Raw genomic sequence first — 22966 nt, 5'->3', positions numbered from 1 at the left:
AAGGTTTCTTACCACAGAGGTCTGACTGAGTGTGAATGTACAAGAGTGGGAAAGAAGAAAGAGGAGGAGATGGTTTGAGGGAAAGGACTATTATACCGTAAAGTATCAGCTACACCATCAAAGTAACCTAAAGGTCTGAGAGCCAGATTAGTCACCAGTTCAAAGTCCTCCACTGAGAACCTCTGAGACACTCTAAGATCAAGACGGTGAGTTAAACTCTGCTGTCAATGCTGCTTCAGATGGTTTCTGAAGTAAGAAACTGAAGATCAAAATGTTAAAGGTCCCATATTATGCAAAAATCACTTTATTAAGTCTTTTAGTGAAATTTGTAGGTCTTTAGCTTTCCTCCCAGCCCACAAAATGTGATATTTAATGACAAAACCTATACTAAGTAGTGCTTGTGAATGTAAAATCCTGACCTAAAATGAGCTGTTTGGATTTTAGGAATTTGCCGACGTCAGAGATTTCCTTTTTCGACCAATCAGGAGCAAATCTGACCTGATTGGTCCACCAAAGCAGATACCCCCTGGCTAGAGTTCATTTATGAGGGAAATGTGCCAGCTACACTCAGTAAAACTGTGCATGTGTGTGCTAGTCACTCCAGGGCCTACTGCTTTTCCAACTTTGGACAGTACAACAGAGGGCTAGCGAATAGACTGGTCCTGAATCCAGGCGCATTACCAACCATCCACAAATGAACCTCAGACACTGGACATGTGAGTATTTTAAATGCTGTGTGCTGTGGAGCAGATGTAAGAGCTATTCCTCAGTGTCCCCCATGTCTCTGTGTTAGCTTCAGGATGCTAACTTTAGCTGCGGTTAGCCTGTTGTTTTAGCCTGTAATGTTACGTGGTGCCACTCTCAGTGACGCTGAAGAGCAGGGCGGTATCAGCCATGGCTCATTTACATATGAAGGTCACGCCCACTAAATCAGACCATTCTGAACAGAGGGGCTATGAGAGCCTGGAAACAATGCTGCTGTGCTTGATTTATTGGCTTTTTGGACCAAAACGTGTTCCTACCATTTCATGATGATGTCAGTGATCCATATTAAACTGCAGAAAAGGAGCAGAATATAGGACCTTTAAATAGAGATTAAAAGGAACTAAAATGTGTCCCAGGAAGAAATCTACATCATGTCTTGTTTAAAAATGACATGTAAGAAATCAAACAGCGAATCTCCAAATCAATCAAAGCATCAGCTGAGTCTAAGAGACACCATATGTCTCAGCAGCTTTGCCTAATGTATTCTGGTTCTGGAGCCACAGCCTGCAGGGCGAAGCGTGCTGTGACAGCCGGGGGCAGACTGACACCACTTGGCACGTGCAGCAGGAGGACAGCTCCTTTCAGGCCCTGCCAGCACCGGCTGTACCCACCCGGCCCCGCACACACCACCTCAGAGCGTAGATTAAAGGAGGGGGCTTCAACCCCCCCTAATTCCCATCACCTCCAAACCTTTCCCCTCATGGTGGGGACTGATAACAGAGCAGGATCGCCAGGGACTTAGTGTTTATCAATGAGTGCATGATTATAGTGTTTCAGTTCATGCTGTTTAACTGAGGAAAATCACTTAATTTCAACTCAGAGATGCTCAACAGGCACCCTAGAAATGCTCATAAGTGCCCGTCATAGAAATGTTATCAGTATTTCAATCAAACACTTAAATAATTTGTTAAATAACAAAAATGCTTTTTAAGGGCTCCCCCTGGTGATAGATAATTGAATCCTTTCTCACTTGTACGCTATCCTGCTTTTCAAGTTGGTGGACTCAAAACAATGACAACAAACTGTAACATTCACATTTTGAAAAACAAACTGAAATGATTTCATCATTTTTGTTTCTTTCTCACCAAGGATGAAACAGGAAACAATGATTCAGCTGGGTTTTGTTTTGTTTTGAAAATTAAAAAATGTTTTGTAGTCTGTTTGCGTAACGGTTGCATCAATCTAACAATGTAAACCCTCATTTTGTGATAATATTTCAGCCACATCTGTCTTCTTTGTTCTTTTCTAAAAGCTTTTCATGTCTGCATCCTGTAAAGAAAAGTCTTCTGTGCTGCTTTCCTGTGGTTTCTCCCATTGTTTCTTTCTTATAACATTTTCTCTTTCTCAAAACAACAGAGAAAAAACAGAAAACAGGACTTCCTATTACAAAAGGACAAAAATAAGTTTGGGCTAACTGTCGACGTTCGATTCAGCTCAAATGAGGAACGCTGTGAGTTTAACTCTAAACTACAAAGTAATGTCTCGTCCCTACGTGGCCTCTTCCCCAAACACGTCTCCTCCTCATATCTTATTCATAATGTGAGGCCTCCAAACGACCTGATGTGCATCATAAATCCTGCCTCAGACATAAAACACACACAGGAATGAGACAAAAAGGAGCCTGTATATACATGGCATGTTTATGTTATGTAAAAAAGCTAATTATGCTAAGCTCAAGCTACAGCCTACACCATCTCTTCTGTCAGCTAAATAATTTTCTGTTTACCATTAAATCTAATGTGTAAGACCCACTTTTAACACCTTTTTGTTGTCTATGGAACTGGCTGCATCCTACACAGTATACCAGTATAAAAGCAGAGAGGTACTTCATTGCATCACATTAAATTACCCAAACAACCTCTCTGCAGCTAAAGTATGCTTAGCGAGTGAGGAAGACAAGTCTAGATGCACCACTTTGACATCTTTTTGCAACATAATAATACAATTACAAGGTAAAAAAACAGCTGCACACTTTTGTTGCAGATATATTTACAACCATAGAACTGTAAATAAAAACTCTGGCATGCTGGTTTGACTGTAGAGACAACATTTGACCAGCAGAGGGGGTGATGAGAAGTATTCCTTTTCTAAAGCTCACACAAACTAAAGCTAACGTACCTTGTTGAATTCCCTTGAACGCACAACTATAAAAGCTCCATCATGCTTGACAGCCTTGAAGCTGCACAGACGCAGTATTTCGTGGACTGATGAAAGCAGTGAGTCTTTGAGCTGAAAAAGGGTTCAAACCTAGCTTGCTGCTACTGATGCAACTCTTATTTCAAATTTAACCCCTTATTGGTTGCCCTGTTGGCTATGGCTGCCTTTTGTAGCAGCTCTCTCTTCTTTGTCCGTTTCTTGTAATTTTTTTGTCTCTTTTTCATAATCTTTGTATTTAGAGTGGATCATTACTCTGTATGGCTCGTTTGTTGTCTGGAGATCCTACATGTAATCATGGCTGCATTGTTTATGTGTGGAATCAGCTGTTTGCAGCATGTAGCATGTCAATGCTAACTGGTGTAAGGCCTGATGTCTTCCCACAAGGTGAGGAGAAGGAGGTGAGGACGACGTGCTGGTTCTCAGGTGTGAGCTAAGAAGTGACGACATCAACCTGTCCTGCCATCCATCGTTATTGGGAACGTAAGATCTATCTCCAATAAGATGGACGAGCTAGCTGTGCTAACCAGCAACAGAGGGAATACCAAAAGGCAGAGTAGCATCATTCTATTCGCAGACATGGCTAACGGAACCAACATCAGACATCAGCACCACATTGGAAGAGCTTGACCTGCTGTGAGCAGACAGGATCCAGGACACAGGGATGGAGCATGACTGAAGAAGCTCAGTCCTGGACCCTGTGGAGGTGGAGGCCTGCTGAACTGGAGAATGATGGACAAGCTGTCATCATCTATTTACTTATGGACTTTTTTGCACATTCTATACACTTTCTTACGTTTGTTTTCTTGATTGCTGCTGCGACTTCAATTTTGTTTTACTTGTTACAATGACAATAAAGTTCTATTCTATTCTATTCTATTCTATTCTATTCTATTTTATTCTATCCTTACTGCCTGTATTAATTAACAGTTATACAGTTGTTTTTATGTGTTTTTTTGATTCTCACAGATGTTGAATTAAGTAGACATTGTAAGTTTGAGTATGGTACAAACCTTAGTTATAACTTAGTTATATTATATATAAAAACATGAGAAGTTTGTCCCCTGACCAATATATTGTGACACAGAGGATCTGATACGATCTTTGGGTTGTGTAGAATATGAATCAATAGGTAATAATAAGATACAAAGTTCATTTCAGCTGCATCAAGACCTGACAGGGTATGTTGGAAATTTGCAACAACAGGCATCAAGGGGTTAACGGTATCTATTTTTCCTTCTCTGACTCAATTAGTTGAATTTGTGCTTTAATTCATCAGAAGCTGTTAAAATCACACCTGATACAGACTGATAGGTTTCTATTTAAATCAGTGTATTAACTCACACAGGCTCTGCTCCAGATTGTATACTTAAGTCTTGTGTTTTTCCTCTAGATGCTAAAGCAACGACGCATCAATTTGCACAGAGCAGATCAAGCAGGACAGGAAGTCATGCACTGGAACTACATTAAAACATCCGGTGGCTTTCAAAATAAACTGAGTTCAGATTGTATTTGGCTCTACTACAACAACAAACCAACAGTACAAGCAGACAGGCCAGGAGTCAACAGGTTTAAGGTTTTACTGTCATAGGCAGCACGGGGGCTCCTCAGTCTCAAGCTGTTTAGCAGTTCACACTACACTCTGGACTGATCACGCAGAGTGAGTTGATGGATGAAAGAGCATGCAGTCGAAATGTAACAGCGAGGAGATGGAACGAAGACAGATCTAGCGTGAGCCCGATATTAAACATACAGTAGCATCTGTGGGTTTTTTGTGATGATAAATTGTTGACACACACTAATTGCTCTAAACATAAAGCAGAAAATAAAAACAAAAAATCAGACACTCTTTATATCAGCTGCACCATGAAGGTAGCATGGACGAATATACTTCAATATTTTACCTTTTTAATTTCCATTAACATTTTTTAGCAAAAACAACTTGAGGTAAGACTAGGGATAGTCATAGAAAAAAAAAATAATAGAGACAAATACTTTAAGAATGAACAAGTGGTTTGATATTTATTTTATCCTGACAGTTTTTTACCTGACTTGTCTGTGATTTCAGCAGTCATCATCAAATAGACAATTAACTTTAGTCATTTTTGAATATCTAAAACTACTTTAGTGGAATTAAAACTGTCTGCTCTCTGGATTTAAACAAACAACCCTGAAGAATATATATTTGTCTTACCTGAGGGAACATACGTCCAGCATCAGACACCCTCTGTCTCAGAGACAGTGAGACTTCTGCAGTGTTAGGTGCGGTGCAGACTAACTCGCTCTCAGAGCCCAGCTTCACTTTACATTATGATGCAGCTCACAGTAACACAATATAGACTGTGGTGCTGCTTTACAGTGAGTGAAAATCAATGCTGAAAAACAGCAGACCAGTCAGAAAGCTAAAGGGGAAATACATCCTCTAATCCTCCACAGCTCCACACACACACACACACACACACACACACACACACACACACATATTATATATCCCCCCTCTCTGTATGAACAGATATGTTAGTGACTCATGTTTCGCTGGTCTGGTGACATCATGCATTGTTTGCCCCCTGAGGCTCGTAGTTTTGTGACAGCCTGACTCTGAGCCTCTTTGTAACATGTCGGAGTTTCAGTGAGCCATCATCAAAGCATCCAGCCTCTGGTACGAAGAGCTCAAGCTGCTACAGTCCTCCAAACCTATAATCAGCCTGAGGGCAAAACTAAAGATACTCGCACAGACCGACAACATGGCAGCGAAGGATCCTCGTTTCTTTGAAAACTGCAGAGCAAACTGCTCATAAGAGATGGAAGAGCTTATTTACTGAATGCTGGAAATAAATTTTGGTGCAATGAAAAAAACTGTAGTTGACCAAATCTGCAACATCATCATTATCATCGGAGCGTTTCAGGGCCAAGGATGTCTTCTGTAATTATTTTTTCGCCAAATCTTGTCTGATGAGGTGCCACCTTCTGAGAAAGTCACTTTTTCCCATCATTTGCAGATATATTTCAGAGTTTCAGTGCCCCACTTTCTTACAGCCCAGCACCAGCAGATAATGGAGTTGAACGAGTGCATCATTATCTTTGTAACTCAATTTTCCCAAGATTGTTTTACTATCTAGGTTTTCAAGAGGCCTGATCTCATTTTTATATATAGCATCAAGTCCCAGTTTCCTGAGTTCAGTGTTTCCTCCTGTGTCCTTGCTCTGTCAGAAACATAGCTGGGGTCATACATGTGAACATGAAGACACAGGCTCACGCTGAAGACGAGAGTGGACAGAGGTGAAGTATGGATCTGCTTACATTGTGCTGAAGGCACACAGTAGACAAAACCAGACCAGACTCTGTGTCTCCATTGTTCTCTGTGTGATTGTTTGTGGCCGCTCATAAGCTGCACTTTGTTAAAGTTTTCCCTCCAGTACTGCCAGGGATGACTGATTATCAGATAGTTGGGAGGCTCTGGACACAAATTTGTTGGATTCTCACAACATTGAAATTTTTAGGAGATGCATTTTCTAAAGTCTATTCAGCATAGATGAGAGTTGTTGGGCCACAAAAACCTCTTTGCTTACATCAGTGACTCAAGAAACCATTATTTTTTTTCAGTGACTCCAGAGTGGCTTCATTCTGGCCTAATGGACACTATTTGTACATAAAAGTAACAGAATAGTTTGTTGCGGTGACAACTTTTGCTGTGACAATATTTTATATTCAATATTTGCATTAAAGGTGCTGTGAGGACCATTCATTTAAAGACTCAATTTCCCATGAACAGCATCACCCACTGTTGCACACACATGGCTCTTGTCAAGGCATTTGTTTTGGGAGCAAGATCTTCTTTTTAACTCTACTTCTCTCTGTCAATTAAGCTTTTAACCAGATGCAAAGCAACATCGTTAACGTACTTATTAATAGTTACATAGCACTATTGTTGGAAACGTGACAACAATCAAGCACACAGCTTAACCTGTGTTTTAGCCCGTGCTCTATCACACACCTATTTAGCTTTCTTCTGCTCTGACATCCTTTTTTTTTTGACGGCCCAGGAACAGTGTCCCTTATTACAATAAAACAAATCAAAGAAATCATTTTCTTCAAGAAAATAAAGCGATTTTGATTATTACTGCTAAACTTTGTCAGCTAGCATAGTGTCATAAAAAGGACTTTTGGTCTGTGTGTCATACACCGATTTGTGTTCTCCCTGGAAAATCTGACCTGACAACAATTATTGAGAAATACCGTTAAGAAATAACCAATTCTGGAAATAATCTAAATAATCTGAATTTAATTTAGGGCTGAACAATTATTTAAATTCAAACTGCAATCGCAATTCATTAAATTGCCATTTTTAAAGTGCATTTAAAAAAGTGAAATCCATACATTCACATATTTCAGTGGTTGAGCCAAAATTTGTTTTTATTTATATTTCTGTGCTTTAGTTTGTGTTTTGTTACTGATGAGAGATAAGTAAGATTTTTATATAACTGACATATATGTTCACACAGAATTATAGAAGAGAGGATTCACATTCATTTTTATATTATTGTTCATACTGGGCCTGTTGTTCTTCAGTGCTCGGTTCATTTCTCTGATTTTATTTAAGGAAATTAATCTTAATATTATCACACGTCTACAAGGCTTAAAATTAAATAAATCAGTCAATACTCTACTGTGATTGTAGTAGTCAAATAAAGAGACATTATTCATTTTTACTGATGCATCCATTTATCTCATTTCATCATATCATGTAGGCCTGGCTTACAGGAAAGAATTGTCTAAATGTTGACAGTATTCTTAGTTGTGTTAGTCAGAATGGTTTATTGCTTGTGTTAAGTAAATAATGTAGACGATAAACACCCCCCCCCCCCCCCCCCAAAAAAAAAAATAAAATAAAATAAATAAATAAATAAAATTGAAAAAAATAAAATAAAAAAAATAAATAAAATAAAATAAAATGAATTAAAAATTAAAAAATAAAAAATCACATGCTAAGTTGCAATAGCACTATTGGAAAAAACAAATATTGCAGTTTGATTATTTTCCAAAATCATTCAGCCCTAATTTAAATCTTAGACTACCAAAACAATTTAAAGTGAGACTTTTTCAAGATCACTTATAAAGTCCTCACAGTGCCTTTAACAGGGCGACTATCTTTACACTGAGGGCTGTCAAACTTTCCGCTGAAAGCATAATAGTGATGTCTGAATGAACTGTACTAACTGCCTTTACACACAACCCTGTCACTACAAGTTATTTCGTATGCCTTCCTGAGGTCAGAGAAGAGAGTTTGTATTAAAAAAAATCACAATTAGAATTTATTTATCTTAGAGGGAAATTAAAGTGTCAAATCTGCCAAGAGGAATCATCCAGCAGACTAAAACAGTTGTGATGATGATTATTGTGAAAAGCTAACTCAGGTCAGAGTACAATGGAGTTTAAGAAAAGGTGCTGGAGAGCTTCATGTTTTTAAATGTAGATCGTTTTCTCCTGAGGTGATCTTTTTATAGAACCTCTAATGTGTGTGCACATCTGCTTTCTGTGATTCAATTACTGTCATGTTCTTTTTAACCCGCCGGTGTGACAGCAAGTCAGACGTCCAACTTCATTACAGTCAGACTAAAGTGGATCACTGTGTCACACCAGCCACACACCATCTCTGTTGCTCCTGGACAGATTTTTTTTTTCATTTTTTTCTTTTCCAAAATAATGTATTTAAGTTGTTTGACGTCACCATTACAGATTTCAGATTTTTCAAGTATTCATTTCCTGCTTTGGAATAACTGTATTAACAATGATGCTGAAACATCAATAACCCCCCCCCCATCCATCACACATTGTAATCAAATTACCCCAAACTGCAGCGTCCAGCGCTCTCGTGTAGAGTGTGCTCACTTAGAGGAGACTTGTGCGTCCCATCATCACCAGCACTCACGCCTCTCTGTATAGAGATTACACAGCACCACTAAATATGAACATATTGTTTTTAAACCACTGTAGTGTTTGTGGCACAGGAGATTAGAGCAGGCATTTAAGCAGCTGAGTTAATCTGTTGGCCCATTAAAGAGGTTTATCCCTCATAAGTCACTTTAAGTGATTAAATATGGTCAGTAAGGCCATGACATCATGCACACCCTGCAATGATTCAACATCATGCAGCTGTTTTCCACTGGCACTACTCTGACATTACCCAAGGTCAGAATTCACACCAGTGGGTGAAAAAGAAACTCTCCCTTTCTCTGCTTTCACACATGTAAGTCTGCAGTCCTGTTCACTCTTTAAAGAAAATGAGCTTCAACACTTCTCTTCTACTTTCTCCCTTTGTATAAGAAACCCTGGCTCATCAGAAGCTGAAGAGAGCTGGCCTACATTTCTTGCAGAAGCATCATGCTAATTAACAACATGTCCTCATGTCTGCTCCACCCTCTCAAATTTCCCTTTTCAAGATAAGAGCACGATGATCTAACATAATTTAGATCTTCAGATCAGACTGTCAGTCAGGATCAGGGAATTGGGTTAGCTTGATGAGGAACTGGGGGATTGGGTTTGATAACATATTACTGGTTCTCAGATAGTGAACTGAAAACAGAAAACATGATTATTGTGAGCATAAGGGTTTGATGTTTAAACTTTTGACCCTCTGTAAATGAGGACAATGTGCCTCCAACTCATCCCTTTGTAAGTGAGTGAAGCCAAAACCAACCCACAGGCACATAAGCAATCTAACTGGTGAGCTGTAGGACTAATGTCTTGCTCATAACAGTAACCAAAACACATGTTAAACTAAAAAAATATCCTTCTGGTCACTTTAGTCCACAGCAGAACACATTCTTGAGTTGATTTAAAGTGGAAAGTTCATTGACTCTGTTAAGGTTTGTTGTTCCTTCTGCTTTCTCTTCCTTCTCTGCTAATCATTAATCATGAAAACATATCCCCTTTCTCCAAACATAAAACAAGTGTGAAAATATGTTTGACAACAAAGCTTGAATTATAAGGACTTGAAAAAATCAGCAGAATTTATTTTGCCATGTTTAGTTTGATTTGCCCTATGTTTCATTTGTTTGTGATAGAGGAGGCGGGCTTTATGGTCTTGACTGCAGCCAGTCACTAGAAGGAGCTCTAAATGCCTTGGCTTCCCTTCACAGGGAGCAGCTGTGTACATAGACTCCTCATATAATCTAAAATAGTCAGAAATAAAGACAGCTCGTACTCAGTCATATCACATTGGATCAACTATCTATATCAGGAGAAGGAAACTTTTTCCATGTCGTGCCACTTTAAAATACATAGATGCTCAAAGTGACAACACCTATTTCCTTCATAAAATCATTTGTAAATTAGTTAATTAGAAGAGGTTTTTTTTTTTTCAATATTTAAAAATTCTTATGTAACAGTGTAAATATTTCATGTTTAAATTCCTGTTAAATTTGGGAAGCAGACACTTTTAGCTTCAGTTTTGTTTTATTTTGAAAAGCTTGGGCGGAAGCTAACAACCACAATGCTGCGCATCGTTTCTGTGCAGTCTGTGAATGTCTCCGCCTGGGTAAGTTGGTTTTGAGGTTTGCTACACCAGGTGGTTACTATAACAAGTTGTTTAGAGTTTATAAAAAGTGCTAAAACTTTAATGATTAATCGCACAGTGTAGTAATAAGATTAATATTCTAAGTTGGAGTCCTCCGCTTCGTTTGTTTATATGTTTTGAATGAAAAACCGGCATCATTAGCATTAGCTGCTAACGCGCCGTGGAGGTGTGTACCTTAGCTTTATCCTCCTGTGATCGTTTTCTTGTAGAGCGAACCTCCGATCCAGCTGCCATTTAAGGGTGATGACTGTCTGTATCCCATATTTGCAGGTATGTGTGTATGTATGATGTAAGATGTTAATATGTTGATACATTAATAAGAAATGCCGATAGCTACTGTTGTGGAAAAAAGAGAAAAAAGGAGCTTTACAGATAAAACACTCATGATACTGCTTCATGTACAAAAATGTAATTCCAAAATGTATTTTGCTGATTTTAACTTAGCTCAGCTATGTTTTCAGACAATTTTAGTTTCTTTAAATGCCACTATCAGCTCACATCAGCTCACACACACACATCTCTTGATTACACACACATGAATGCGCTTTATGGCAGTCTGTGAATGTCTCCGCCTGGAGCGAACCTCCGATCCAGCTGCCATTTAAGAGTGATGACTGTCTTTATCCCATATTTGCAGAGTAAATTCTGGAAGCTCCATCTGTCCTGACTCCTGTGCCTGATTTGCTCCTCACACCCAACAACACCAGCAACCATAGGTCACACTTACAACAGAGTTTTTCCTTCATCTGTCTTCCATTGCTGTATCTTACCACAACTGCCAAAAGCAGGACGTCACTGATGTTCCCGCTTTCATTCACAGCCACAATAAACTCAGGAGCATCTTTGTGAGAAGAAGTTTGCTGCTTTTCCACAGATCTTGCTGAAAAGAGCATCTCTTTGATTCTGGACACAATTTCATCCTTATTTGGCAGTTCGTCAAATAAAACTTGGGCAGCTGATAGGAAAGTCTCCTGTATGTACGCCCTGTCAGAGAATGTTTTTCCATGCTTCCCTGTGCATTGAGAAATGGTGCAACTTCTTTCTATTGCCTGGTTACAAACAATAAAGAATGTTTTGAATGTATTGTTCTGTTTAGCACACTTAGCTAATGCTGTTTTTTCTTTTACTAACGCCAATTTATCTGTCTCATCTCTGAAGTTGTTTTTTTTTCTTTGGTGTTTGGTCTCAAAAAGACGCCACACACTTGATGTCCTACACACCACATTTTCACAGCAAAGGGTGCATATCACCAGATCTCCTTTAGCAATAAATCCATTTCCTTGTCCATCTATGTTGGAAAGAATGACAGGAACTTGGTTTGTTTGCCATGATAACACCGCTATATGGATGTGATTACAAGCTAGCAGACTGAACTCCCAAGAGATTAGCGGTGACACACATGCAAGTCACATTTCTGCACTTGTAACATTACAATTTAGATTTATTATTTAACGCTGTTAAATTTTTATGCCAGCATCTTTGTAGTGTTCTGTATTTAGTGTAACGTTTTAAATAGAAAACATTACAATAGTTTTGTTAATATTCATTTCATTTATCTATTTATTTTGTCTTTTGCCTCATTGTAATTCTCTGCGTGTCAACATAAATAGCCCCATGTCAGCTATGGCAGCCATACGCTGGGTTGCAAACCCCTGGTTTGGATCAAGACTTCTGTTGTTGTTTTCCATATGTTTAAACAAACTGACAGATTTCACAGACGCTGTCTGTAGAAACTGGCTCACTGCGAAATGTACTTTTACAGTCAAAGTTGTCTTTTCAAATCTTTAGGCTGCCATCTTCATCTTTAAAACACCAGGATTATACTTACAATACTTAAGTGCAGATATTCATTGGTTGATTTGTGGTCAGTTGGCTTCTGGCTTATATTTTGACTGTGTTTCAATAACATTGACCTGAATGTCTCTCAAAACAAATCACAGGCCTGGAGGAGCTGGCTTTTGATCCTAATAAAGTTGAAATATAGTTTTGAATTCTTCAGAAACCATCTGAAGTAACATGGTGTGCAGCCTTAGCCCTGAGTGGGGTCAATGAGGCCTTTCACATTTAGTATCCCAAGTTGCATTGCTGCTCTGACATGAATAATTTCTCTTAACCTGAAACAAAAGTAGACACAGCCTCGTAAGGATCAGAAAATGAACCCTGAGCAGTGCCGGATGTTGTATTTCAGATTCCCCTGTGCGCACTGAAACAACCTGCCTCTGCAGTTCTGCTGCTGTTACACAACTGGCACAGTTCTCTGAGGTTATCTGGAGCTCACGTAGAAACACAGAGAAGCTCTGAAACAGCACACTGCAGCTCCATGATGACTCAAAATGTGGGCAGTTTTTCTGGGCTGGACCACCAGTCTGAAAACTGGGTCATTAGACCAGGTAAGGGAAGAGATGTGCATCAGAAATAACTCTGAGTACCTGTAAAACTGTGCAGAAACACCTAAAATAGTGCTGGCTCCTAAGTTTATGCATCAGCAAATCAAACATGATTCTTCACTTTCATCCTGAAAGCTCTCAGGGAAACCTGTGGAAGGAAATCATGTCTGCAGCTCTGTGTTTTTCTACATTGAGATCCTATTTAAAACTTATGAATGGAGACTTTCTGGTCTAAGTGAAATTTCAGAGGGCCTTCTCTATGCCAGAACATTTTAAGTAGATGTAAATCCATTTTTGTGGCACTTAACACTATTTAAACGTAAATTATCTTCTATGCTGACCAGTCTATAAAGCAATCCCAGTGTTTCAGATGTATTTGAAAGAAAAAAAACTTATTTTACATATATGTCACTATCATATATTAGTCGTTAGCAGTTTTACATCTGACAGCAGAAATAAGGTTTTCAGTGAAGTCAAACCCGGACTGACAGAAGCCGTCTCCTCAGCTGCCTCAGTCAGAGCAGCTTTATTTGACCTGTTGAGAATCTGCTCCTCTCTTCCTGAAAGCTGTCGTCGCTGTCAGCTCGTATCAGCGGCTGCAGACTAAATAATACAGGACTTTTCTTTTTTCAGCTGCGAGAGCGCTCTGGGTAGAAGATGGAAAGTATTTTGCGAGTCAGGATTGCTATTGCATAACAAAGTGCTGAACAGACATGTGCAGAGATTTCCATTCATATCAAATAAAACAGTGTAGGCTAATAACACAGCTTCAGCCATGAGGGCAGGAATCAATTAGTGGAGAGGGCTTTAATGGTTGGAGTGGAAACTAGCGTGCATATGGCTCTCAGTGGCACCACTGAGCTCGCTCTTTGACACTGCAGAAGCAGAAAAACAGAGTTAAATGCTGACCCTCTCCATCTGTCAGGATGATCTGCTGCACACCAGACAAAATATTTACATTTAGGACAGTGAAGAAATGAGCCTTAACATGCCAGAAGACACAAAAGTGGAAGATGGTTCACAAAATATCCTACCGAGAGACTAAAACCTTTTTTTAAATCTTAACTCTAGACTTTGTTTCTGTTTGAGTTTGTCTTTAAAAATATAATAAAAATGTGTAATGGGATGTGTATGTTTTGCATTGCAATGGTACTTTTTGGGGGCTGCACGGTGGTGCAACGGTTAGCGCTGCAGCCTCACAGCAAGAAGGTCACCGGTTCAAATCCCCACCTCGGCCGGTGGGTCTTTCTGTGTGGAGTTTGCATGTTCTCCCCGTGCATGCGTGGGTTCTCTCCGGGTACTCCGGCTTCCTCCCACAGTCCAAAAACATGCTTACCAGGTTAATTGGTCACACCAAATTGTCCCTAGGTGTGAGTGTGTGTGTGCATGGTTGTCTGTCTATGTGTCAGCCCTGCGATTGACTGGCGACCAGTCCAGGGTGTACCCCGCCTCTCGCCCAATGATTGCTGGGATAGGCTCCAGCCACCCGCGACCCTGAACAGGATAAGCGGTATAGAAAATGAATGAATGAATGAATGGTACTTTTTGCTGCATCGGCTTAAAAGGTAGGGGTAGGAGAAAAAAATCAAGAATCTATTTATCATGACTTTTTGTTTGACAATATTTAAATTGTGAGTCTTTGTCCAAAAATTGATTTTTTTCAACCTTAAATTCTACATTTCAGTCTTTGTTTATAGATTGGATTGGAAAAATGTTACCTCTTTTCTCCAGCAGAGGGCAAAATGTTTCTCTCTGACTCACTGGATTGAGCATTTTATGGGCTCCTAATATAATCTGTAGACATTATGATCATCATCATTTAACTTTTTTACATGGTCTGGTGTTGAAAAAGCAAACTGAAAATCGCAAAAACTGTACATATCGAAGAATTGCAAGTTAAATTGCAAAGGCATCCCAACAACTGTAATAGAACCAAATCGCGAGAATAGCATATCGTCCCAGCTCTATCAAAAGGTAGGAGGGCATTTTATGTAAAAACAAAAAAAAGATGTGGAAAGTTCAAATGTAACCCTGGATTAGAAAAAAAAAAACTTTACTGAATTTTAAAGAATAAGTAAAAAGTAAAATTCACTGATTCTGAATGAAAACTGTTTAAAATGTCCACAAAAAGCTCTGAACACTACTGGTATTCAGAGAAAATCTGTGTGATGCAAGAAAAACAAATGAGGTGTGATACTGTAGGAGAGTGTGATATTTACATGAAGTGTGATTAATGAACACACAATTAAGGGTGAGGATACACTTCAACTCACACTTTCTATATCGATCTGTTGCTCATCACACAATGCCTGAAACATGTCCAAAAAGCAGTTTCTTTACTTAAATGGATTTGGCACCAGTTAATCTGAGAGAAGCAGATAGCCAGCTTCATCTGCCTGCATAAAGAAGGTGTGAAAGCAGAGAGATAATTCTCGGGCCTCCATCCAGAAGGTAAGATGTACACAAGCTGAGTGAGAAAGCCTTGCTTGCTCACATAACAGATATTATTTATTTGAATACATTCAGACTCTGTGATGCATGTTTCAAACTAAAACAATGTAAAATTGGAAAAATCAAGCAGTTCTTTTGGTCTAATCTTCATCTGTAATTATGTAGACTGCAATAATAGAGAGCTGTGTTTATAAGTGACTTTTCATTGGCACCTAAAGGTTTCAAAAACTCCCTGCTCACTGATGATCAGAACACAAACAGCAGAGGATTTCCACTGAAGCTTCCACATGTTGACGTGATGGTGTGAGAGTCTTTAAGAGTCAAATCAAGCCACAACTTCAAGTTCAGCACGCAGTATTTCATCACCCAGAGCCTTGTTTGCTCTTCGGTCAACGTCAGGTTTAACTCGTCTTCAGAACACTGGGGGGTAGAGCTGCTTTGAAATGTCAGTTCATCAGGGAGGAGCTGCTGCGACTGCAACATGTCACTCATCAGGGTGACATAAATTATAACCTTCAGACTGAAGAGCAGCACTTCATTAAGCTTCTGAAGCGCAAGACAGATTAATTACGTTTTTACTATGACAACACTTCAGAGAAAGCAAGCTGTTTTTACATATTGTGTTGGTGTACTGTCTTGAAAAGAGTAATTTCCATATTGTTTAACCCCTTGATGCCCAGTGTTGCAAATTTGCAGCATAGCCAGTCAGGTCTTGAGGCAGCTGAAATTTATAAATTTAATACATGGAGTAGGTGGTTAAATGTAAATATGCAATTTAGCCAGGCAAATGGTGAGGAAACAATCGAAATACAGTACACCTGGGGAGCCATTATGGTCTTCCTGTTAGGTTGAGGGCCCCTTGAAGTTAGCCTTCGAGTGATCAGCCCTAATTTGAATCTTTCCTGTAGCCTCTTTCCTCCATGTCACTAGTTCTGTTTCCTGTTCTGTCTACTGTTCCTACGTTCTCCAGATAAAAGCACAAAAAGCCAGAAAAAAAGAAAGCACAACTTTTCTTTGTGCAGCTAATCTCATGGTCATAAAGTCTGAGGGTGAACAATGTCCGACTGGTTTTCTGAGTGTGGCTGACACTAGCAGAGCTAGCACTGGTAATGCTTGGCTTTGTTCAGTGGTAAAATACCAGTTACAGTAAACATGGCCATAATTTTACATCACTTTCTTGATTAAAATACCATCAAACTGGGCTGCTCCTTTCAGATTCTATCTTTGCTTATTTACTAGGGGTGTAACGTTACACAAAAATCACGGTTCGGTACGTACCTTGGTTTTAGGATCACTGTTTGGTACATTTTTGGTACAGTATGGAACAACGCAAAACCATTTGCTTGTTTAGCATTTTTATTAAACCCAAAACTTGCCATTATACAGCGAGGGGGGAGGCTCTTCAAGCTCCAGTTGGTCGTTAGCAGCAGCCATGATGCACAATTCAGACACAAGCTCCTGTGGGTACGGAAGCTCTTTGATATTCATCTTCTGATTGGCTCACCGTGAGACATTACGTCCACATGATATGCACATGATCGCAAAGCACGAATCACAGACCACTTTCCTCATCAATATTAAAACGCCTTCCCTGCTCAGCCAATCATAGACGAGTACTCACGTGATTATTAACGAGCCACGTGCAGCGGCTAACGTAAACTTACTGTACTCGTTCTGATACAGCACTGTACTGAACCGAACGGCCTTATGGAGCGGTTCGGCACGGATACATGTACCGTTACACCCCTATTATTTACATCCAGGTTGTAGAAGCTAGGGATGCTCTAATCCGACTTGTTAAGTCCCAACATGGATACCACTTGGTTGTGGTATTCATCATTCATTCATCTTCTGCCACTTATTCTGTCAGGGTTGAGGGTAGCTGAAGCATATCCCAGCTGTCAGCAGGCTAGATGCAGGGCAAACCCAGGACTGGTTGCCAGTAAGGTATTGATTCATTATTACTAATTTTATAATCTTGATGCCTTAATGTGGCTGCACGGTGGCGCGACAGTTAGCGCTGCAGCCTCACAGCAAGAAGGTCACTGGTTCAAATCCCCACCTCGACCGGTGGGCCTTTCTGCGTGGAATTTGCATGTTCTCCCCGTGCATGCGTGGGTTTTCTCCGGGTACTCCGGCTTCCTCCCACAGTCCAAAAAACATGCTCATCAGGTTAATTGGTCACTCGAGATTGTCCGTGAGTGAGTGAGTGAATGGTTGTCTGTCTCTATGTGTCAGCCCTGCGATTGACTGGCGACCAGTCCAGGGTGTTCCCCGTCTCTTGCCCAATGACAGCTGGGATAGGCTCCAGCCACCCGCGACCCTGAACAGGATAAGGGGTATAGAAAATGGATGGATGGATTCCTTAATGCAGGATGAGAGGGAGAAAGATGTTTTGGCAACTTCGAGCTTTTCTAAAATTATCCAATCTAATTTTTTAAGTCAATATCAGATATCAGGATTGGATAGGTACACCCTTAATTAAAGCGCTGTTGGCAGTACAGAGTAGCGGGTGACTGCATGACAGCTTAGACAAATTAAGTACTAATAAGAAGTCTAATCTACTTGAAATTGAAAAAACAGCTAAAGACCCATGTCCCTTACTGATACATTTTCATGAGCTCTACATAGCACAGAATGGTAAGAAGAAGAAAAATGTGTTTTTAAACTCTTAGTTTTCCCATATAAGCAGTTTTCAGCATGTAGACCACAGTCTCTCTCTTTATAGCTGACAGGAAAAAAATGAGAGGAATTAAAAGATTATTTAAAGACAGGATATATTTCTACTGAAATCTTACTCTCAGATTAGAGGAAGTGATTAAAATGTACCTCTTTGTTCACTGGGGTTCCCAGATTAACACAATAGGAAAGTTCCCCAGCATGCTTAAGGTAATCTTTATTCTCCTAATTAAAACATTCAACTAAACCATTTACAAAAAGCTCCTTACATAATGTCCTCATTCAGAAAACAGGGAAAAAACTACAGCGGCCAACAAGGGTGATCACTGCGGCTTAAATGATTATGATTAGGAGCAACGTGCAAGAAATCAAGAAACAGTGGCTGGATCTGCAGTGTTTGCATTTGCATATTTGCATATTTTTAACTCTGCATTCATTAGGAGCAGAGTTTAAAGTTTTTGCAGCTGTTTCAACCACAACAATGCAAATTTTCAAAGCATGTATTCTGTAACAGCCTTGTACAAATGTCTTGCATGTTTGAATTTTTATCTTCAGTGTTTTCTGCAATCCATATTTTTGTTCTTATTCACTAACAACTCTAGACCAAAATCACAGATGTGGAAAGACCATCCCTGACATTTTAATCTGAAGAGGTCTATGACAAACTCTGCAACGAACAAAGTTGAAGCTCAATCTCAGTGTCACATGTTGCATCTGATCTCTGTCAGACGTCTTGTCCTGAACGCTACTCAATATTGTGTAACACTTTTGTACGGAACACATAAAATATGTATCATGTTTTTTCCAAAGCCAGCACACATGTCATTTTGGGTTAGCCAAGGTGGAACATGTCTGCTACTGAAGCGTGTCTGCGGACTAGACTTTCCAAACCACACACACTTACAGACACACACACAGATAGAGAGAGGGACAGCATGACGTGGCATTTACAAAGGAACAAAAACGTCGATGTAAAAAGTATGCTCAGTGGTATCTAAAAACATCCCCTCATAAAAATCCCCAGCACATGGGTTTCCTATAATTTCATAACCATCATAATTATTTTGATGATATGTGCAATTTAAAAATCAGCTGCATTCACCATGCAGTACATCAGCTGACCACAATGTCAGCAGCAGAAGTTGTTTTGTCGTTGAGGGTGAAGCTGAGAAGCATCTGTTCGACACGTGCAGATCTTCTCTCAGAGCCCTGGACACGATGCAGACTTCAGAGGAGAGAGAAAATTATGCTTTCTGCAGCATTTTTTCTTTACCATGATATATGATTTCTTACCACAAGACACTAAACCTGTTGTTGTGCTTTAAACTAGAGTGACACTGAGGGGAGTTAAGTTCAAAAGTGCAGTGGCTGCACACGTAATGGATCTGTTTTTATTGGAGATGACATCACCTCCCATTAGTGGTGTTTGCAGAGCCATGCATGGATCTCTATGTGAAATCAAATTACTGTATGGTCTGGACTCTGGGCATTATGGTGCACTGATAACCAAGAAACACTGAAGCTAGTGTTTATTTAATATATTGCTGGAGCTTCACCTCCCAGAATGAGTCGTAGCACATTTAAAAACTTCTACTGAAATTCAGTTTCGCTGATTAGCACAATATTATTTGTTTTTCAGTATTTTAGACTTTGAAATCTGGAGGACAGGAATCTCCTGCCAAGATGTCTAAAAAGTAGATTTAGAGCAAGGGGGCCTGGACTCAAACTCAATATCTTCTTGGGTGAATCTTTAGTGGCAGGGGACTTGGGGCTTTGATTCAAGGTAGATAAAGTGCTGCACAAAAATTCTATCCTCTTGAAAAACTCATGTGCAAAATGGGCTGTTGCGATAAACTCAAATTAAGCATATGGCAACATCCTGTGACTAACTAATCCGGGAGTTGTTGTGTTTCTTTAAGTTGGTTGCCTGCCACCGTAAAACAAAGGAAAGACAAAAGCTTTGTACACACGTAGCCAGGTATTTTCAAAACAAAATAACCCCCCAACTATTCATTTGTAAAAATACTTTCATCCACTAGCAGCGGGCAAATCGCCGATAAGTGCGGCTAGAAGCATGCCAAACAAAGCATGCTGCCGTGTTGGCTATGGCTGCCTTTTGCAGCAGCTCTCTCTTCTTTGTCTATTTCTTGTCATTTTTTTTTCTCTTTTTCATCATTTTTGTATTTGGAGTGGATCACTACTTTGTATGGCTCTTTTGTTGGTCATGGACACCAAACTTTTTGTGGCTTCAGTGATACTTTTACTACTTTTTCTCCTGTGTTTGTCTGGAGATTCTACATGTAACCATGGTCACATTGTTTACATGTGAACTCAGCTGTTTGCAGCCTGTAGCATGTCAATGCTAACTGGTGTAAGGCCTGATGTCTTCCACAAGGTGAGGAGAAGGAGGTGAGGACGACGGTTCTCAGGTGTGAGCTAAGAAGTGACGACATGGACCTGTCCTTTCATCCATCGTTATTGGGAACGTAAGATCTATCCCCAATAAGATGGACGAGCTAGCTGTGCTAACCCAGCAACAAAGGGAAAACCAGAGGGCATAGTAGCACCATACTATTCACAGACATGGGTAACGGAGCTAACACCAGACACCAACGCCACATTGGAAGAGCTGACAGGATACAGGAGGAGACAGAGATGGAGCATGACTGAAGAAGCTCAGTCCTGGAGCCTGTGGAGGTGGAGGCTGGTTAAACTGAATGATAGACAAGCTGTCAGCATCTATTTTCTTATGGACCTTTTTGAACTTTCTATACACTTTCTTACTTTTGTTTACTTGATTGCTGCTGCGAATTTAATTCCGTTGTACTTTTTACAATGACAATTAAGTTCTATTCTAAACCCATATTTGGCAGTGTTTTTCAGACATAAAACCAGTGCCAGCCAATCAGAATGAGACCCCGTCATTCAACTGTGACATTTGAGAACCGAAAACTCTGTTCACCAACGTCTACGTAAAACCATAAAACCAGAGTTTTCCAAAATCTTCACTTTGGTTTCAGAAAACATCGTTTTCAGTGACGTAAACTTAGGTCTCATGTGGATGACAGGCGTAAGCTTCTGAAAATATATGCTGTTTCCCAGATACCCAGCTACGTGTGGACTTGGCCTAGGACTACATCAATAACAAGTCAAGCAGCCTGTACCACAGGCAGAAGGAAATGTTTGACTTTCAGGTGCTAGATTCTCCATAAACTGCATCTGATTGCTTAGTTTGCCAGACTTGTTGTGCTGAGCAAGTTGTGACCAAGAGTTCTGAGATCTGTTTGACTGAAACAAGATGTTGTCTAGATCTGCAAGGACCAGAAAGAAAGCTGTGAACTGAATAAAAGATGCACAGTAACTAGAGAGAAGAAGGAGGCTGTCAGCAGAGAAAATGCTAATCAAATATGAAGAGTCAGGAAGAGACTTACTCTGATAACTCAATTCACTATATGCATAGATAAAACATCACATGACAATCCCTGGATAAATTATGAATTACTGCTGGCAGCTTCCAAAGTAAATCAGCTCTGACAGAAAACAACGAGCCTGTTTCTTCTAAAGTCGGGTATTCAAACAGTTTTGTGACAAATTACAAACTTCTTGTCTAATGCATGCACAGATTTAATTATGAAAACATATTCAAAGAAAGTGGTGAAGTATCATATTTCAAAGGCTTTCCTTCTGAATGAACCGCTCATGATGATTCACTCTTTAATGAGGGCATCAAACAGCAACTCATGAATGATCACAGCCTCACTGTGCACTAAGAAGATGAGTAGTGTGGTGCAGTGCTAGGCTGTAGCACACACACTCACTCACACACACACACACTCTCACACAGAGTGGTATGAGTCAGCAGTACATCCCAGACAATTACTGAGAACATAACTCCCCGTCCCAGGCAGGACAATAAAAGTCCAGCTGAGACCAACGCAGAGTCTTTGCAGGAATTAGTTCTGCAGCCTGAATGTGTCCTCAGGCCTCCCTCTGTGCCTAAACACATACATGTGACTTGAGCCATGAGACTCTGCTGTTTTTGTTAAAGGACCGTCTCTGCCAAGTGCTCACATGCTCCACAAACATCACAGCGTCATGCTCTGAGCTGCAACAAGGTCATCAAATCATTTAAAAATCAACCTGCTCATGCAGACATTAGTTTTTAGTGTCAAATGAGGACAGCAGAGTCACTCAGTATTCAACAACTCACCTGAGATGAGGCTGACAAAACTTACTGACAAGTGCAACAGAAGCTGGGACCACTTGACGATGAAAGTGCCAACCTGAGTGATGGTTATCCTCACGATCAGTCCATACATCACATGCTTTCACTCTGGAGAGTAGCTGCTCTTCCCCTTGTGCCAGCACAGTGCAGCGTCTGATCAAAGAATCCCCAGACGGGACAGCAAAGAGCCGCTCAAACAGCACAGAGGACCACAGCACTCCTGCCTCCGTCCGACGTCTGGATCAAAGTAGGACTGCTCCCTTCCTGCTTGCATAACAATACTCCTTACGGATCCTCTGCTGCGGTTGGTGCCCGTGCATCAGACTACTTAAGCTTGCAAATGCACCTGGCGTTGCTCCAGCCGAGTCTCCCTGAACAAAAGTGCTGAGCTCAAACTGGGCCATAAACCAGGTGAAACACTCATAAACCTGCTTCATCCTCTGCATTCTTTTACTTCCTTTTCTTTCCTATCTGTCAGCGTGCAGCGGTCTGCGTATGCATCTCTTCCGCCTGGCGCTCAGTGTCCTGAGTCACAGCCAGAGCCAGTGAACTGGACTGATTTGAATTGTCACTGCATGTTTGTAGTTGGCCGCCTGCAGGGCTCGGGCTCAGCACGACCCTCAGAGGAGAAATCTGGGCCAGAGGAAGCCGACACAGAGGTGTCAGCTCAGGAGAGAAAGAACAGTATGGGGAGATGACATGGTGGCTGCATGGGCTCACACACTTTTC

The 22966-nt window shown here is 40.3% G+C and overlaps 1 protein-coding gene across 4 annotated transcripts in view; it reads right to left on the bottom strand.

Annotated features, from left to right (window-relative positions):
• nav1b (neuron navigator 1b) overlaps positions 1 to 22966 on the bottom strand; it is a 101998-nt gene that overhangs the window by 76391 nt on the left and 2641 nt on the right. The window contains exon 1 of one of the 4 annotated variants that reach the window (XM_074665936.1): positions 22223 to 22240. The exons of the other annotated variants lie outside the window; for them this stretch is intronic. The gene's annotated coding sequence lies outside the window, so the exon portion shown is untranslated. Of the gene's footprint in view, positions 1 to 22222; positions 22241 to 22966 lie in introns of those variants that run through there. 4 annotated transcript variants of the gene reach the window in all.

Source organism: Halichoeres trimaculatus, unplaced genomic scaffold (assembly GCF_033239565.1).
Source record: "Halichoeres trimaculatus isolate MK-OKI-2021-1 unplaced genomic scaffold, fHalTri1.1 fHalTri1_scaffold_1, whole genome shotgun sequence".
In the NCBI taxonomy this organism is placed as follows: domain Eukaryota; kingdom Metazoa; phylum Chordata; class Actinopteri; order Labriformes; family Labridae; genus Halichoeres; species Halichoeres trimaculatus.
Note: the sequence above shows the minus strand (reverse complement) of the source record. Positions and strands in the feature narration are given on the sequence as shown.